General features: G+C 39.2%; 1 protein-coding gene across 2 annotated transcripts in view; it reads right to left on the bottom strand.

Moving 5' to 3' along the window:
- Window positions 1–18,683, bottom strand: part of WASF3 (WASP family member 3) — a 134,057-nt gene that overhangs the window by 69,423 nt on the left and 45,951 nt on the right. For both annotated transcript variants that reach the window (XM_041767543.1, XM_041767545.1), the window contains exon 2: window positions 4,448–4,530. The gene's annotated coding sequence lies outside the window, so the exon portion shown is untranslated. The remainder of the gene's footprint in view (window positions 1–4,447; window positions 4,531–18,683) is intronic.

Genomic DNA, 18,683 nt, shown 5'->3' with positions numbered 1-18,683 from the left:
TTCATTAGATAAATATCCAGAAGTGGAACTGCTGAATCACAGGGCAGTTCTACTTGTAACTTTTTGAGAAACCTCCACTCCATACTGTTTTCTACAAGGTTGCCCCAATTTACATTCCCACCAACAATGCACAATGGTTCCTTCTCTTCTATATCCTCACCAACACTTACTTTTTGATAATAGCCATTTTAACAGGTGTAAGGGAATATCTCATTGTGGTTTTGATCTGCATTTCTCTGATGAGCAGTGATATGTAGCATCTTTTCATATACTTGCTGCCCAACCAGTGTCTTCTTTGAAAAAAATATCTAGTCAGATCTTCTGCCTCTTTTATAATTAGATTTTTCTTGCTACTGAATTGTATGAGTTTTTAATATATCTTAGATATTAAGCCCTTATCAGAGATAGGAGTTGCAAATATTTTCTCCCATTCAGCAGTTGCCATTTCATTTTGTTGATGGTTTCCTTTGCTGTGCAGAAGCTTTTTAGTTTGATGTAGTCCCATTTGTTTATTTTTGCTTTTGTTGCCCTGGCTTTTGGAATTCAGATTCACAAAATCAACACCCAGACCATTTATACTTTCTTGTAGAATTTTTATGGATTCCGGACTCACATTTGTGTCTTTAACCCATTTTAAGTTAATTTTTGTTTATGCTATAGAGTTAGTGGCCCAGTTTCATTCTTTTGTATGTAGCTGTCCAGTTTTCCCAACACCATTTATTAAAGAGACTGTCTCATTGTACATTCTTGGCTGCTCTCTCATAAATTGACCATATATGCATGGATTATATATCTGGGTTCTCTATTCTGTTCCACTGACCTATGTGTCTGCTTTTATAGTAAGACCATAATGTTTTGATTACTGTAGGTTGGTAATATAGTTTACAATCCGGGAACATAATGCCTCCAGCTTTGTTGTTCTTTCTCAAGATTGCTTTGGCTATCCAGGCAGGATTTTTTGTGGTTTCATACAAATTTTAAAATTAGGCTCTATTTCTGTGAAAAATACCATTGGAATTCTGATATGGATTGCACTGAATCTGTAGATTGCTTTCTGTAACATAGATACTTTAAAAATAGTAATTCTTTCAATCCAATTCAAAACCAGATCTGTCAGATACCAGAGTCTTATAACATTTCTGCAACTAAGATCCTCTATTAGCATCACCATTTGAACACCCACCGTCGGCTAGAAGCTCTGAGTATTATTTTTCATGTTTTCAGCAGCTCATCAAGATTATCCTCCTTTTAGAGATGAAGGAAATGAGGATCAAGGATTTAAGTGATTTTGCTCAAAAGCTTAAACCTATATGTTTTTAGCACTTGAACCAAGATTTTCTATTAACTCCTAAACTTACACTCCCTCTACTACACCACTACTCTGCATACCCTGTATCCGGCACCAGATATGGCCAATAACACATACAGCTGATCCTTGAACAACATGGGCTTGAACAACATGGTCCACTTATAAGCGGATTTTTTTTTATTAATACGGTACTGTAAATGTATTTTCTCTTCTTTATGATTTTCTTAGCAATATTTTCTCTTCCCTAACTTACTTTATTCTAAGAATATAGTATGTATTACACACAACATACAAAATATATGTTAACTGACTGTTTATATTATTGGTAAGGCTTCTAGTCAAGGCTATCAGTAGTTAAGTTCTGGAGGAGTCAAAAGTTGTAAGTAAAAAAAAAAAACTGTAAGTGGATTTGACTGTGTGGGAGTCAGTGCCCCTACCTGCTGCACTGTTCAAGGGTCAACTGCAATTAAAATGAAAATGCAAAGAAAAAAAAAAAAGCAAAATATAATGGAAATGCACACAACTATTAAACTATAAATTTGTTGACATTTGTAAGCATTCCATTAAGGCTGAGAAACTATTTGATTGCAAGAGACTTAGAAGTGATTCCAGTAACACCATCCAGAGACACACTGTCTTGCTTTACAACTATCCCAGGCAACTGGGACAAGGACTCAGGGTTTCCTCAGTTCTTACCTTCCAAACATCATAAAAATATGTACATGGAAATTACTTAGCAGAAATCAAAGGGCATCATATGTGGCTTACATTATTATACAAAATATGTCAATGTATTCTGAGATATAGACAAGCATACAAAATAATTTTAACTCTTCCAAAGATAGTTATAATAGATTTCACAAGTAGTTTTGTATGTCCTCTTAGAATTTAAGAAGCCATCTTACCATTGCTTCAAATAGCCTTTTTCTTTAAATCAAAAAACAAGAGCTATTTAATGAAGTTTAAAACCAATGCATAACTTTTAAGTACTGCATGCACAAAGCTTTCTGGTTATATTAGCAGAAAGAAGAAATGCTGAACTAAGACTCTACCAACAGATTATGCTGACTTAACTTTAGAGAAAACAGGAACTTAAAATCACGCATATAAATGTGGCCTTGCTCTTATGATTTTCAGATCATAACCACAGACACCAAAATGTAATAGATACTGTCTACCGGCATTCAACATTTATTCCCACCTCCTCTGTCCCCTTCCCTATATCACAGAGACTAGAAGACTAAAAGCTCATTTCTCAGGTCCCTTGCCATGGGACTTTATTCTCTTCTTTCTGTATCTATATGCCTTTTATTTCTTTTTTTTTTTTTTTTTTTGCTTTACTGCACTGACTAGGGACAAGTCCGAGTAAGAACACTGAGTGACCATCCTGTCTTATTTCCAATGGTAGGCAAAAACACTACGTCTTTCACCAGTAATTAAAATTATTAGCTGTAGATCTTTCATAGATACCACTTAAGTTGAGAAAGCTCCTTCTTTTCTGAGTTTTTATAGTGAATAAATGACAAATATTGTTAAATGCTCTTTCTATGCCTATTGAGATGATAATACAGGTTTGAAGAATTCTGTGTAGCTTGCTAATGTGAATTATATGACTGATTTTCAAATGAAGAACCAATCCTGCATTTCTGGAATAAATGGCACATTAGCATGACATATTACACTTTTTATATAAACTTTATTCAAGTTGCCAGTATTTTGTTGAGAAATATCTTTGCATTTTTATATCAGAATAACTGCCTCATAAATTAGTGTACTCTTCCATTTTCTGAAGATTCTGAATATAATTGGTTTTATTTCCTTCTTTGTAAGTTGGCAGAATTCACCAATTAGTCCATTTAGGCTTAGAACTTTTTTGGGAAGGAGGGCTTTTAACTACAAATTCAATTTCCTGAATAAAGAGAAATGTACATTATCCATTCCTTCTAAAAGGATTTTTAGAATGTGATACTTAATTTCAAAACATCTGGAGATCTCACAGATAATCTGATATTGATTTCTAGCTTAATCCAAAAACAGATGTATGGGGATCCCTGGATGGTCAGCAGTTTAGCACCTGCCTTCAGCCACCCAGGGCGTGATCCTGGGGGATCGAGTCCCACATCGGGCTCCCTGCATGGAGCCTGCTTCTCCTCTGCCTGTCTCTCTGCCCGCCCCCCTCTCTCTTTCTCTGTGTTTCTCACAAATAAATAAAATCTTTAAAAAAAACACACACACAGATGTATTCCTGAAAAATTACCTGTAAAGCATGGAAATCAAATTCAATTTTCTGATAGTAAATTAATGAAATGATATGCCCAGTCAAGGTGAGACAGAATTAAAGATCCAGTCTTACAGCATCCTTTTCTGTAAAGGATATTAAGAGCAATATGTTCTCTCTAAAGCACACCTCAAAAATCGAAAACTTTGTTATTTTCCCTCTATACTTCCCAAAAAGGGGGGGGAGGAAAGGACAATTTCCCATAGATCATCTGATATTTACAATTCTATAAAACAAATGATAGACATTTTGTACAAGGAAAATGAAGCTCAAAGGAATAACTTGCCTTAGTGGTTGGCCATGTCTCATTACTCTTGAATTATCCCTTGAAGATAGAGCAATATAGATAATTTAAATCTCTAAAAAATTCAAGACCTCATTTTAGTCACTGTTGGAATCAACACCACCTCAGTTCTGAGTAAGATGTAGTAAAATCTAACTAGATTTAAGTTTTATCATCTTGACTGCTCATATCCATTCATTAGTAACAAGAATTAGATAATAAAGAACTGGCTAAACCCCAGGAAATTAAAAATAAATGGGCAAAATATGTAGGGAGGAAAATGAGACCCCAGTTTAGTAAGTCATAAACTATATAGCCATATTTGCTTTTCACACAAATATTACGATGAAATGAATATAGCAAGTTATATTTTTTCTTGTTCAAATTCTTGAAATGTTGATAAGGATCTGAAGCTCTAAAATATTATCTTCTGTTAATATTTATATGTTAAAATATATTAATATGTAATATTTCAAAATATTAGAATATTTCACAGTATTCTATTTCAAATTAAAATTTTAAGCTATAATGTTACAGAAATTAAATGGCTTTATGGGTAAGAGGCACACATTCTTACCGTATTACGGGCTGCAGAAATTTCCCTCAGGTAGCATCACCACTTTGGCTCAGATATCAATAGAATAGCAATCAACACTAAAACTAAAAAAAAAAAAAAAAAAAGTTAAATAACAGTAAGTAAAATGCATTCAAGTTTTCAAGAAAGTCTTAAATTCAAATTTCACATTTCAGCAATTTCATCAAGGGAGTTCTAGTCCCAGAACTAGTTTTTTAAATTAGTTTAAGCAAGGAACTAATAAGGTATGTGAATTCCTGTATAATTCCAACTCCTTATCCTGTAATAAGCTCCAAAATTAACTTTAAGAAATTATAGTAAATAGCTAAAGGGCAGAAAAACAAAAAGCCAAGTATATTACAGGTATATTCAACTGAACTGCTCAGTTCATAGATTCAACACATATACATTTAAGGTTTTGCTACTGCCCACAATGAAGCGAACAATGACAATTCACACAAGAACTCTATCAGACAAGAGCATTCTATATTAATTAATACAAATTAACTGTATTTCAGGTATTTAAATACAATTGTAGTTAATTGTGTTTAAATTCAGGCTCCTCTGAATTTAAATACTGGTGGCACAGCTGGCTGAACATGGACTCATGGTCTCCACTCAGGTCATGATCTCAGGGTCATGAGATGGAGCCCCACATCAGACTCTGTGCTCTATGCAGAGTCTCTTTAAGACTCTCTTTCTCTTTCACTCTACCCCACATGCCTTCCTTCTCTAAACAAATATATCTTTTAAAAAATATATTTGAATTCAATAAAAATCTTGATCACTTTATAAATACTTTAATATAATGTATGTGGATAAAACAGTAATTAATACTTGCTGAATGATCCTAAAAAGTGTTTCCAGGATAACTGATACTCATAATAGCAAGATTATAGAGCAATCTGATACTATTTATCATTGTGCTGGAGCTAGGTGGTAACAGAAAGTATGACAGTTTCCTACCCAAACAGAGTTATGGTTTACTTAGGAAGAACATGCAGAAGAAAATTTGGTGACTATCATTCATTCATTCATTCAGAACTTCACCAAGCATCCTATAGGAGTAAGTTCCCCAACAATGCAGACATAGAAATGAATAAGAAAATGCCTGCTCATCAGAGAACTAAAAGTCTTGTGATGGTGATCAATATATTCTAATAATTATAATACATTAAGGTAGCTGCAAGAAGGCAAGAGTGAGGTAGAGGAGTGGGATATATCAAACAGCTTCTCAGGGGACAAAGAGTAGGGAGGAGGAGGCCAGGCAAAGGCCATGTGGGCACAGGAGAAGAGCAATATGCAATTTCTGAATGGGAAAACAACTTTGAGTCTACTAAAGAGGATTCTCTGGATATGGATGAATTACATGTAGGCCTGTGGATGAGAACCTATGCAGTTTAGAATGTCACAACCATTTTGAAAGTAGGGGGAAAAATAGATCATTCAATGATCCTCTAACTTATACATGTCCCACTAGTTTGCTTATTTAAAATTAAAAGCAGCGCATAATTTTCTTCTCTTTCCTTAGGAGCAGCTGTACAGCATTCTCTTGATTATGCAGAGAAAAAGTGAGTTCTTCCTAAGTAATTTGCATTAGTGATCACTTTATTTCCAAACAGAGAGAATAAGCCCTGGGTTTTTGATTATCCAGGACCAATTTTACCTCTCCCAGATCACCTTATTTGCCTGATTCTGAAAGCAGCCAGCACTATACATTTCCCTTCAGATATGGCTCTATCTAGCTAATTGTGAGGGAAAGGGTCCAAAGTGGATGACCATTTGTCTTTAGCAATCTTGTGTTAATTCTTCCTTTGGGAAATACAACAAGTTTTCCCATTTGCCTGAAATGCTATGTTCTATTGTTATTAGCTATCACTTGGTGAATGGTTTACTCAGGATTAGGCATAGTGCTCACATGTCACATACATTTTAACTTAATCTTCACAACGCAGGTAATATCTATCTCCAACAAAAAATGAGGAAACCAAGGACCAGAGGGTATGATATGCCCAGGATGACACAGCTCAGAAGAAAACAGGGTCAGGATAGGTCTGTCTGTCTGCAGTCACTTTTCTGAACTGCTGCATTAAATAGCTTCGGCGCCTGCCTTTGGCCCAGGGCGCGATCCTGGAGACCCGGGATCGAATCCCACGTCGGGCTCCCGGTGCGTGGAGCCTGCTTCTCCCTCTGCCTGTGTCTCTGCCTCTCTCTCTCTCTCTGTATGACTATCATAAATAAAAAAAAAAAATATATATATATATATATATATATAAATAAAATAAAATAAACAGCTTCCTTTTTGGATATGTACACATGCATTTTTCTTTCCTGCTCTGCTGCTACCATGTCTCACTAAAATCAGGAAACCATAAACGTCTTGAAGAATCAACTAGACTTTGTGAGCATGTTGCTTAATATTATAAGGGGAGAGCTTATCTTTGAAGCTACAGTTTAAGGTTATTAAGTGTGAAACCCAGCACCTCTATTTAGGTGTTAGGGAAACACATTTATATGCAACACCAGAATTCAAATTCTATTTATGTCCCATGGTTAAGCTCTGGATGGTACTGAAAATGCTTCTCCATGGCTGTGGTCTAGGAGCACAGTTGCCCTGTTAATTTCCTACCAATGAGTCTGCATCCATGATGCTCCCCCAGCATGAAGGCCCTCTTCTCACTTCTATGCACACCAATTGTGCCCAACCTTCAGAACGCAGCCTAGTACAGCCTCCTCCCCACAACCATTCAGCTCTCTAGCTGCTCAATAAACACTTATTTCTTGTGGTGATGTGTCCCCACCCTAGAAGACCAAAGTCCAATCCCGCAACCCCCCCAACAACCTCTTAGTCCACCACAGGAAAACTGTACAAACAAGGAATCTGCATCCAATGTGATAAAGGTGTATACATGATATCAAAACAGTGGAAGGGAGGGAGTGGTAGAAAAGATATCACAGCCCTGGTAACACAGGTGCCCTAATCCAGATGACAGATGATGACATAAAATAAGATGGGAAGAATTTTTTTAAAGGGAACAAACTTGACAGTAGAAGTGTTGGGTGATAGGTGGATGGGATGCTAGGATGTCTCTTGGGAGGTAGAGTCAAGGACCACTTATGCAGCACTATCCGGCAATGACGGTTGTGTTCTGAAGATGAAACCATCCAATATGGCAGCCTCCAGCCACATTTGGCACTTGAAATGTGGCAACTGTGGCTGAGAAACTAAATTAATTTTATTCCATTTTAATGAATGTTCATTTAAATAGCAACACATAGCTAGCAGCTACTGTACTAAACAGTGCAACTCTTAACAATTCAGGCTTGAGATACTAAGTTGGGTTAGTACCATATCTGGGAAAAGGAATACCAAGAGAAAGGTATATGAACATGCGAGTATTTGTTGAACAGGTGAATGAACAAGCCAATGAACAGAAAACAAACTGACTCCTCCCTTTAAGATCCCATTCAAAGAGTACCTATCCCTGCTCCTTCAGGTATCCAACACTGCTTTCAGTATGGTGGCATCGAAATGTACTCATGCTGTGTCCAGACATCAGTTTAATTCTTAAAATACTGCTAAATTAAAATTCCTTATGCTATTCAGAGTAAAAACAAAAACAGAAAAAAAACAAAAAAACAAAAAAGAAAAACGGTTATCATGAAATTATTGCAAGGAATAATCACACACCAAGGATAATCAAGCCAGGGTAAATAACTACCTAGGAAAATGTCTTTTTCTAAAAATAGGAAGAATGGAGGAGGAGAGGACTAAACAGCCTTATGATGAGCTCAGGTCATTACAAATATATTACAGACCATTCAGCTCCTAACCAGTTCAGCTGATGTTCAATTTACATTCCTCTACACTCTGCTAAGAGAAATGACTTATCTCATGAAATACCTAATTTTGTTCTACAGAGCATTTTAAAAGTTCGATGATAATGAAGTTGACCCTAGTAATATGCCCTTTTATCTTAGTATCCACAACATCCAATTCAATATAAGATAAATAACCCCGCAACAGGAAAACATGTCACCTGAGAACAGGTTGTGTCCAAACAACTTACTGTTAATCTCGCCAATATTATCTTAATCTGATTGTACTAGGATTTCTTTACTATTTTGGTCCTCACCATGCCTCTCAAGCTTTCGAATTCCAGTTTTCCAGAATTGAGAAGCTGCCCTGTGTACAACACCCACACATGTTCCAGAGAGCTGTCTCCCGGCTGGGTTTTCCAGGGCTACCTTGTTAACCAAACTCAAGTTCTAAGGGGTCCTCCCTCCCCAGGAGACTGCATCATCAGTGTTCTTAACTATTCATGTGTGAAGTTCTATTTACAAGACTGTTAGGCACTTTAGAACCTGTAGTCTCTGTTACCTGCAGAGAAAACAATCTCATAAGAATGTCTAATATGAACGTTTTCAGCTAGACTCGTACATCTGATGACACAGTAAAAGAGAGCAGCCTTGTGTTTCCCCTCCTTGGCCTCTCTCAGGTTGGATACCTATACTCTAACTTCCAGTGCTGGAACAGTCTTTGAATTTAGAGCCAGTTAGGGACACACTTAGCTAGTCCCACAATTCAATGTATGAGTGAGTTGTTTTGTAGAAGGCAAAACAAAAACTCTAAGTAATAAGGTCTTGGCCTCCAGAAAGCTTTATCTTATCTGGTGAGGAAGAGTAAATAAACACAAAGAATATGAAACGAGTTTTAGAAGGGATAGTGCTGAGTAAAACAGAATTGCAGCTGGCTGATATTTACTGGTCACCTATGTATATCACACTGTCAACCAGGTCCACTTTCATGTATTTAATAATTAATAAAACCACATTAATTATGAGTCCAAGTGAAAAATTCTCCCGGTTTTGAGTGATCTGTTCATTAAAAAGTCCTTATCCCAGACCTAAATACAACGGTCATAAAAACAATATTTTCTTCCCCTTAACTTAATCAACAGTGTAACTACCTGGTAAAATATGAGGAATGAACAATCAATTCCTGACATAACATGACTTTTGCAGAGATCCACAGCTGGCCCACACTCTAGGCTAATAATGCTCAAAGAATCAAACCGCTCAGATAAAGATCTGGGTCATGTCAACCACTCATGAATCCATTCAAACACTTAATATCCTACTATGCATCAGAAATACAACCATGAGTCAGACAAAGGCAAGGCTATATAGGAAAAGACACCACACCGCAAGTTCAAAAGTGCTAAATGGTCAGAGTTTTGAGAGAAGAGAAAGCTAGTACGAGCTGCAATAAACAGGAAAAGACTTAAATCCGCATGGGACTCAAAGTGACACCAAGAGACTGGTTATGATCCTCTGAGATGCACAGATTATACAAAGTCAATAAAAAGATAAATGCTGTATCAGTACTTAAGTATTAGGACACCAGGAGGAAGTCAGGATCATGAGCAGTACACCCAGAGCTTGCTCCTGAAATGAAAACTGAATCTGCATGCCAGACTCCAGGGAAGCTACAGGAAACTCAAGGGAAAGCGTTAGGAGGAGTCCAGAGGTCCACCCCACCCTCTCCCTGTACCCACCCACCTGCCTGAACACTCCTCAGGAGAGAGAAACCGTGAGTGGGGAATCCCACTCATTAAGAAACACTATTTGAGATAAGGCTTTCTTTATATTCAGTAAGAGCCTACATCTTTCTAACTGCCAAACAATGCTCTGCTTTGCCCATTGAAAGCAAGCAGAATCCACCACCCCCTCAGCTCTGCCAACATCCAAGTGTCTAAAGGCAGAGGTAAATGCCCCGCCTTTCCCAGGTGCTCTCTGGCGGGTCCTTCAGGAGGTGCAGTGCTCAGAACAATGTATACCAGATGTTGCCTGAGGGAAGCAGCACACACTTCCCACTAATGAAGCCAGCCTGCCAGTTTGTTCTACTGGTTCTCTCTCCTGGGTGCTGCCACCACACTAGGCCCACTCCTGCTTATTAGGAAATCTCCATTCTGGCCCCACCACTCTGCGATAGGACCCCCAGGCTACAGGGTGGCCTCCTCTCCCAAGCTGCACTCATGCCCTGAGTCCCCACTCCTGCATTTCTCTACCCCTGCCTCCCTGCTTGTGGGCCTTCCTAGTGACTCAGAGTCACTTCCACTGCAAAGCACTGTTCAGCCTCCCAGGAGCATCCCCTTTCCCCTTCTCCATGTCTACCAAGCAAAGGGGCAATACCAAATGCCATAGTGCAGTGGACTCCAGGCCAGAATTGAGCTCCAACCAACTTCCCCCACTTACTTACACAGTCCAAGACTCCAAGCAGGTTACTTAAGCCTAAATCTCCCGAACTACGAAAATGAGACTGCGGGAGTTATATGCTAATCTGCAGGACAATCCAGGCCTTGCACATGATAAGCAACAAAGAGTACCTATCATTGCTATTACTACTTGCTTCACCACCACCACCATTACAATTTGTTCCCCATCACACTGTCACACCCACCAGGGCTGTCCACCAGGGTTGGGAGTGTCACCCACATCTTTATACCCCCAGGGCTTTACACAAAATCACATTCACAGCAATCTCTTGAGCAATGTTTGGTCCAAAAGAAAACAAATATTGAGTGAATACATGAGCACAGAGGGAACCTAAAACCAAGATGATCGAAGAAGTTCAGATTTAGTTCTATCCCTAAATGTGCCTCATTATCACAACAGAATGCACTGAGCTGCTAAGAGATCAAAGAATTTAGAGGCTGAAATGTTCAAAAATTCATAGTAAATGGAATCTGTTTTCAAAGAAAAAAATGGATCTAGTTGTATGATACTTCTGCCTACTGCAAATATTACAGTTTTTTGTTTATTTGCTGTTTTTACTATTCATGGCAGAGGTTGGGCCCTGGGCAGCCACCCGTGAGCCTTAACACTTCTGACCCCTAACCGCTTTTCACTATGAAAATTTTTTTTTTTCATTTACCTTATTAAATCCCTAGTACCGCCGGGGCACCTGGGTGGCTTAGTGGTTGAGCATCTGCCTTTGCCTCAGGGCATGATTCCAGGGTTCTGGGATCTAGTCCTGCATTGGGCTCCCTATAGGGAGCCTGCTTCTCCCTCTGCCTATGTCTCTGCCTCTCATTCTTTCTCGCTCTCGCTCTCACTCTCATTCTCTCTCTGTCATGAATAAATAAACAAGTAAATTCCTAGTACGTAACTCAGTATTTGGCACACAGCTCACACTCAAAAAACATCTGCCAAAGAAATTATTTTTCCTGAATGCTGAGATTAAAAAAAAATAAAATCACAATGCTTCTTCATGACCTACTTCAACCTGGAAAGTTGGATTCGCCTTGTGTCCAGTGACCTTATCCTGGCCCAATGGCTTAACACTTTTAAGTGCTGGGCTTCACCCAAGCAAAGAGCAGGAGAATTTGGGTCAACAGAACACTCGTTTCAATTCAGCCAGTTAATGAGCTTTTGTGCAAGGGGCATGAAAAGATAAATAATAACTTGCTCAAGATAAAATAAGGCTTCCAGCTTGAGGCAAGATTGCTGACTATGAAAAAGTTTTTTAAATGCTGTTTAGCAACATTATGGAACAATCTACAACCATTAAATACAAATGTGGAGTGATACCAATTGGCTCTGTCGAGCACTTTCTTTCATGACCCTCATAGGCAGCCTGAGAGTCGAGGAAAGAAAGCTGCAGGCAGGACAGATGCAGGGGACAGAGGGACAGCGGTCCTGGTGGGGGAGTGAGCTGCCAACAGGAAGGATGGGAAAGCAGGACGAAGCCCAGGGGACCCTGAAGATTTGTTCCAGAATTCTGCAGACAACAGAGATACAACACACTTGCCCATTTAGACATCCCAGAATCCCAGAATTTTTTAAACTCCCTTTCTTGAAAGTGGAACACTGTGTCCTTGGCTGATGTTCTGGTACTTCTCCTGTTGCTTGTGACCCCATAAAGATGACAAACCAATGATTCTGGGAAGGCCTCTGAACACAACAACTTAAAAGTTGAAAGAGATCCAATTCAAGTGAAAGATTTTCTTGCCTAAATGATGCTAATATTTTTCTCTGCTTTAATTACTGAATCCTGTAATTGGAATTCATCACTGATTCAAAGAGATGCTAAAAATAGTCTATTTCAGATTGTAGAATGAGAAGCATCATGTAATTTTCCTACTAAATGGACTTCTATTTTTTTCACAGCTCAGTGACTTATTCTTGAAATAGATTTCCTCTTTTTATTAACCAAAAATGTAAAACACTTCCGATATACATTAAACATTAATTTTTTAATACTTATTATGCATTTGTAAGTTTGTAAGTGAAATCTCAGACATATACTAACCTTGCTTAAAAACAGTTCCTTGACTCTTTCCATTTCCACTGAATCACGACCTTCATGAAACACCTCTGATTAAAAAGTACTATCTTATTTCCACATGATAAATGAATTAAAACAAACCCGCTATCCTATAGGCTCTCCACTGCCAATGGAATTTGAACCATCATGCCACTTACAAAAGGGCTTTCGCATGAAGCATCTCCTTTAATCTCCACAACCACCCTAACACATAAACTAAAAAGAAGCTTTCTTAACAATGATTAAAGCTGCTTTACCTTTCAACTGGCTTGAGTCTCTTCTGCTCTCCTGTATCTATAAATTGTCTCTGGTGTCTGGCCACATTTTGGTTGTGAGCACCTGTGAACCTGATTCACTTGTTACCTGTGTCTTTATTGGCTTGATGTGACCTGTCTTGATCCCAATACTCACTTGCTTTCCCTTCATGCCAAACTCAAACCTTGAACTTCCAGCCCCACTTTGGGTCTGCTGACTCTTTCTCACCTATCCCCACATCAACCACAGTCCCATGCTACCACAGATACCACCCAGGCCCCTACACAGGGATCTGTGGGGCCTGCTAGGAGTGGTTGAGAGAAGGATAGTGTCTTATTTTTTATCTTTAGCTAATAACCTGAAGTTCTGCATTTCCACTGCTATTTCAAGAGCAAAACAAATGGAACACAGGTACCAGTGGCAGTTGCTCTTAGCTCCCCATGACCCTATAACCTTCCTCTTCAAGCTCACATGAGATATTAGGACAATGTAGGCTTAAAAAAACCATACAGTCATCAAACAACATCCTGCTGGAAACCAAACATCAAAACCAAATCAGGAATACCATTCAGATTATTTTTTTTTAAGATTTTATTTATTTATTCATGAGAGAAGGAGAGAGAACGAGGCAGAGGGAGAAGCAGGCTCCATGCAGGGAGCCTGATGTGGGACTCTATCCCAGGACTCTAGGATCATGCCCTGAGCCAAAGGCAGATGCTCAACCGCTGAGCCACCCAGGCGTCCCACCATTCAGTTTCATTAAATATGCTGAATCTTAAATTTGGACAAAGAATTATTACATAAATGCACAGAAGTACTTAGGAAATCTGTGCATTATCGGATGGAAGCAGCAGATGTAAGCACTGCATTGCAGAGGCCTCTTTTTTTTTCATTACCATGACAATTTTTACATATTCTAAAAACAAAACCTATTTCAAAGCTAGCTATGTAATACTAAACCTAACCTAGGGATTTCATGTGCCATTCAACAAGTACCTTCAGTTACTTGTTTTCCCCCTTGAGGATAATTATAGTACCAGCCAATATAACAAACAGGTCCAGGGACACCTTTGGCTCAAGTCATGATGCCGTGGAACTGGGAATGAGTCCTGCATCGGGCTCCCTGCATGGAGCCTGCTTCTCCCTCTGCCTATGTCTCTGCCTCTTTCTCTGTGTTTCTCATGAATAAATAAATAAAATCTTAAAAAAAAAAAAATAGGTCCATAAACTTCTATCTACAGGGGAGCCTGTGTGTTCAAAAAAGACTAACAAATACAGTAGTCACATTTTATGGCACATCTATACTCAATCCCCTTGAGCCTCTAGTCAAACCCTAATGTCCACTCTATCTAAAGTAGTCAGGGAGCTGAATGGCTCACCACCTGACTACAAGAATACCACAGCTTGTAACAGAAGACAAACACAAAGGAAAAGAACCATCACTACCCAAAAATAAGTATAAAATTTCAGGCATCCAGAAAGTAACTTGTTGCCACTGAAAACATTTCTAGCGTTAAGTTCTGTCTGCTATTAATTAGTAGTGACCATTTAATTAGTGGCATCCAATATGATCTTGGAGAAAACATATTCTGAGGACCAGGGGCTGCAGGATAAAAGGGAGAGAACGGAGATGTGAGCACCGGAGACTAGAACTCCATGCCTGGATCTACCACTGGAAGCTGTGGACTCTGGGGAAGTTAATACCATCTGGGCCTCAGTCTCCCCATCTGTAAAAGGCCAACAGTTCCCTTCCCCCCGCAACTTAAGAGTGTAAACATAAGAGGAAGATGAGCCATTTTTTCAAAGAACACAGCAAGGAGGCAGATGTGTAATTAACGGTCGCTGCTAACCCTCTACTACAGAAAGCTAAATTCATACTTGTGCACTTGTCACACACTTGTCATCAAACAAGGAGGCAGAAGCACCCCTGCCACCATTGGGCAGTGTTACTTGGGCCGCTATGGCAAAGGCGAAATGGAAATACAATGGCATTTGGAAATGCAAACGACATGTCCCTTTCTCATTCTCCTCAAGTTACTGTAGTTAACACCTACCTGTCTGCAAATGACAACGCAGATGCTTGTGGGCAGCGGCCAATGTACAGGACATGCCCCATTCAGTTCTTGTTTGATTTCTGCAAATAAAGATGATGGCCAACTTACCCACTGAGAGAAAGGGCATGGAATGTGGATATTCCAAACTGTAGGTATTTTGGTATTTGAAATCCCAGTGTTTATTTTACTTAACAAAAGCTCCTTTACTTTTATAGTCTTCAGTTAAGTTTGAATTTTGCCTGAGATGCTAGCTGAATCTGTCAACCCTGAAAGCATGAAGTTGCCAAGATCCAGATTCTGTTCTGTTCTCTCCACCACCCACCATAATCCCGAATAGTTGACATCATTTTTCTCTCCAAATCAAGAAAAGCCCACTCTCCCAAAGACAGACCTCAAGTCTAAAGAACCTTTTGGCACAGGGGTCATGATTAAGTGACTGACTCCACATATAAACTGAGAGAATTAAAGTTGCAACAATCTATTCAGGGATTGTCAGCAGACGTGAAATCAAAATGCACTCCAACAAGTTTCATACCCAATTTTATCTTCTCCCTTTACAACAACAAAGAAAAATGAAATTCCATGGAAATTTACTAAAATAAATACTATATAAACCACATACCAAAGATGTATAATGGTATGAATTTTCATGTGTTACAAACACAGTAAGATTAAACACTATTTTTTATCAACCTCAATGCTTAAAATAAATGGCCCTTAAATCTTCCTAACAAAGCAGCCAGCAATATTTAAAATCCACTGAAGGCAAGTTAATGAGTTACCGAACCTAAAAATACTAGAAAGACGTTTTAACTAAACTAACAAAATCATGCAACTTCAATATATCATGGCCCTCCCTTACTACATAACATACAACCTCAAGCATTTTCAACCTATGGGACATCGGGGTGGCTCAGCAGTTGAGCTTCTGCCTGTGGCTCAGGAAATGATCCTGGGGTCCAGGGATCAAGTCCAGCATTGGTTTATCCACAGGGAGCCTGCTTCTCCCTCTGCCTGTGCCTCTGCCTCTCTCTGTGTCTCATGAATTAATAAATAAAATCTTAAAAAAAAAAAGAATTTTCAAACTAAAAAACCTGCATATTGATAGTTTCTACCCTGCCACCAAGAAAACTGCCACCACTACATAGCACCTGCCTACAACAAGTAAAGAAAGGAAGAGTGGGAAGGTGCAAAGAGAGTTGTAGAGGAGAAACTGACAAGATTCGCTAGCGGGGTGGTGCTGATGGTCCTGCTACTTCTCCGAGGTCATAAGTTATATGGAGCTATGGAGCGGGAGCTCCTACTCCTCTTTTGCTGATGACTTGAACACAAGGAAATTAAATTCATGCAAAAAGGCGCTGAAAACATCTGGCCTCCGACACTAACTTACTCAACAAAACAAAGAAAACTTTAGCTCCAGTAAACACTGAGATTTCTTATTGGAAATACCTTTTTAGTCAAGATTTGTAATATGAATTCTCTGCTGAGTTAAAATGTTAACCAGGATCATACCACACAAGGACATTCAGAAAGGAAAAAAAGAGAAGCATACCAGCTGACTTTTCCTGAGCCTTGCAAGGCCCAGCCAGGAACACTGCTCAAGTGCTTTACATGCTTTCTGTATTTCATCTGATCCTCATAACAACCCCGTGAGCAGGATCCCCATTTTACAGATGAGGAAACCAGGAAACAGAGAAGAGATTGCCTCAAGGTCACACAATACGTACTGGAGTTGAGATTCTAACCTAAAAAGTCTCTGCCTCCAGAGACTAGGCTTTGTAACCACTAATCACCTCCTGTCTTCTGAAATTAAAAATGTCACTGCAAAGAAAACTCAGGAAATGGAAAGTTATCAAATTTCCTTTCCACTCACCTTATTGTCCACTCCACTATCAAAGAGAAATTTCACAATCTCTCTCTACAGCACTCCTCTATAAGCTGTTATTCAAGCTCTGTGAAGTCTACCGTGGACTTCTGCATTCAGTACATCACTTAATCCTTTGGGCTCGAAGAGGAGGGTAGAGGCAGGTAAACCCCAATTAACAAATGTTAATTTGTTAACAAATTTGTTAATAAACCCCAATTAACAAATGAGTATCTTTCCGAGTGTAGGTAAAACTGAACACTACCATAAGCTTCCAAGTGGCAAAGGCAAGGCTGAACTCCCAGTCCATTTATAGTAGACGATGACTTTGGAATATTTTGCCTCCTTTGTCTAAATGAACTGAATCCCATGGGATAATGGTAACTTCCATTCTATCCCGTTACACAGAGCCGGCTCACCCCAGGACTTAAGGGAGGAAGCATCCTTCCTGAAGGGCCCTGCTGGGCTCTAGATGGTGCCTGCCAGGGTGGGGGAGGGGTGGCCCCACAGGGAAAGACCTACTTTAACAGGAGCAACAGGAGAGTTGCCTCAGCTGAAGGCAATGATAGCTCTGAGAATTGAAAGGGGAGAAGCTGCTCCCAAAATATATAACTGCCTCTAGCTCTCTAGGGCAATGATTCACAAAGTGTAGGGCACCAATGGGCAGGGGGACTGGAGACACAAAATGACTGAATAGAGAGAAAGAAAGGAAATTAAGCTTTACTCCTACTTAACATATGTAAGACATCATTTCTTCCTAAGGACAACAGGTCAGCAGTGGTGTTCATAGGAGGTATTACAGGGGCCCGGAGCTGCCCTAGGATGGGCCACTTTGGCATGAAAGTTATTTTGAGTTAAAAGTGATCAAAACCTAGCAGATGCAGGAAAAGCTCTGCCTCCTCCTCAACTGCCTAAATTTACTACGGAAGGGAGAGCTGGTACCAGGAAGAGAGTCATTCAGAGACTCCCCTTTACCTAAGAAACTGATCTGCATCATAGGGCAACACTGTTTTTCCAGACATCTCTTCTCACCTTCCTGCTAATGGCCTCCTTCCCCTTGGCATCCTCAGGCCCTCCCCCTTCTCAACTCATAGAAGCTTCAGGTGGCCTCATGGTCTTTGAAATTTCTAGTCTGTCTGGATTCCCCTTATGTATGCTACTGAATTTGATTTTCTACTGTTAACCAGTCTCATGTCACTCCATTGCCCCTTCCCCCCTAACACTCTCTCTCTCTCTGCCCCCATCTCCAAATAAATAAATAAATAAATAAATAAATAAATAAATAAATAAATAAATAAATAGTTAAAAAACAGTAGGGCAAAGAGAGATCTCCCGAGAAGAAGAAAGCCAGACTGGAAAGAAAGAAAACTCATTAGTGTACCCAAAACTAGCAGTCAAACTATAATACTAAGAGAGAGCCATTCACTGTTCAGAAAGTTAGCAGCCTAGTTCTAAAACATAGAGATCTCCAGGGTCTTACTGGAATCATTCTGAAGCTCTGCTGAAAACAAAGTTCTGATTCCATTCTCAAAACATTTGAAGGTAATGGCGAACTAAATCTAACTCTTGCTCGTTTCCTCACATTAGCAGTAGAATAAAAAAAGGGACAAGCCCTTTCCTAGGAGGTAGATATTCATTAGTCTTTACTGTTTATTACACAGAATGACCAGTGCACAATAAAAAATTATGGAACAAGAGGAACACATGATCCATAAAAAAAAGAGAAAAAAATAGTCA

The sequence above is a fragment of the Vulpes lagopus genome, chromosome 8, assembly GCF_018345385.1.
Source record: "Vulpes lagopus strain Blue_001 chromosome 8, ASM1834538v1, whole genome shotgun sequence".
Taxonomy (NCBI): Eukaryota; Metazoa; Chordata; class Mammalia; order Carnivora; family Canidae; genus Vulpes; species Vulpes lagopus.
The sequence above is the reverse complement of the archived record's forward strand: the minus strand, read 5'-3'. Positions and strand labels throughout refer to the sequence as shown.